General features: G+C 38.7%; 1 pseudogene; it reads right to left on the reverse strand.

The window, feature by feature from the left end:
• Window positions 1-730: 730 nt before the first annotated feature.
• On the reverse strand, window positions 731-1,754 carry LOC102261495 (annotated as a pseudogene).
• Window positions 1,755-1,756: the final 2 nt, after the last annotated feature.

A 1,756-nucleotide genomic window follows, 5' to 3' on the forward strand; every position in this document is an offset into this window, starting at 1 on the left:
CACAAATTTGGTTCTTATGTATTTTCATCAAGAGTTTTTATGTTGCCCTGACTGGTTTGGCTCAGTGGATGGAGTGTCGGCCTGCGGCCTGGAGAGTCCCAGGTTTGATACCGGTCAAGGGCATGTACCTTGGTTGTGGGCACATCCCCAGTAGGTGGTGTGCAGGAGGCAGCTGATCGATGTTTCTCTCTCATCGATGTTTCTGACTCTCTATCCCTCTCTCTTCCTCTCTGTAACAAACAAAAAAAAAGTTTTTATGTCTTCTCTGTAAATTTGAATGTCAAATCTTTTTTTAATATTGATTTTAGAGAAAGAGGAAGGGAGAGAGAGAAAGAGAGAGCGAGAAACATAGATGTGAGAAACATTGATTGATAGCCTCCTATATGTGCCTCAACTGGTTATCTAACCTGAACCTGGGTATGTGGCTTTGACTTGGAATTGAACCCATGACCCTTTAGTACAATGGTTCTCAACCTTCCTAATGCCACGACCCTTTAATACAGTTCCTCATGTTGTGGTAACCCCCAACCATAAAATTATTTTCGTTGCTACTTCATAACTGTCATTTTGCTACTGTTATGAATCGTAATGTAAATATCTGATATGCAGGATGTATTTTCATTGTTACAAATTGAACATAATTAAAGCATAGTGATTAATCACAAAAACAATATGTAATTATATATGTGTTTTCCGATGGTCTTAGGCGACCCCTGTGAAAGGGTCGTTGAGATTGCTTCTTTCTCACCAGATCAGAAATTCTCGGGGCAGTCTTTGCAAGAGCACAACGAAGATCATCTTCCACAACAAGTCTACATCTGTATTTAGACTTGATAACCAACAAGCTGGAAAACACTGTTTCACAAAGATATGTTGTTGGAAGAAGAAGGCACAACAAAGTCTCAGACAGAACAGGAAATGACTGCAAACACTTGATCCAGAATTTTGTAATAACTGACACAGAGAATTCAGTTCTCGCTGCATCGTTGTTAATAAGTTCAATGAACTCCTCTTGTACTGTCTCAGGAACAACTTCAACTTCTTTTGTGAATGGGCTTCTGGCAAGTACAAATGGCGTGTCAGGTAGATTTGGAAAGTACGATGAAATTTCGTCTGCAAGCATGTGCAAGTGTTCTTTCACAGAAATTATCATCGTAATCCTTTTGTCTGGTTCAATGTCATGTTCCTCAAAGAAAGCAGATAAGGTAGGCAACATGTAAATTTTATTTTCATCCAATTTTTTTTTTGCCAAGGCTGAAGTTTCATTTGGAATGATCAGATCTTTGCAGACAAATCGAGGCATGTTGCATTTGGTCCTTGCAGTGATAAATTTAACTCATTCAAGATGGCAAAGATGTCAACTAAGTAAGCTATTTTCTGCAGTTCACTTTTATCTCTGAAAAGTGCTTCGAACTGAGGTCTTGCTTTCTGATTAAAAAACGTTTTGAGTTCATCATGAAGCTCAAAAACACGTTTTAAAATTTTTCCTCTTGACAACCATCTTGCTTCAGTGTGAAATAGCAGAGCATTTTCGGTGCATCCAACTCATTGCACAGTTGTGAAAACAGTCGACTGTTTAAAGTGCTCGCCTTTACAAAATTGACCCAACTTATGACGCTTTTCATTACTTCTTGTAACTCTTATGGCAGCATCTTCATTGCTAATATTTGCCAATGAATCATACAGTGAGTTCCGATGACTTATGGTGACTCATTCAGTACCAAAAGTTGAAATCCAGATCGACATCCTAGCATAG

The sequence above is a fragment of the Myotis brandtii genome, unplaced genomic scaffold, assembly GCF_000412655.1.
Source record: "Myotis brandtii unplaced genomic scaffold, ASM41265v1 scaffold388, whole genome shotgun sequence".
Taxonomy (NCBI): Eukaryota; Metazoa; Chordata; class Mammalia; order Chiroptera; family Vespertilionidae; genus Myotis; species Myotis brandtii.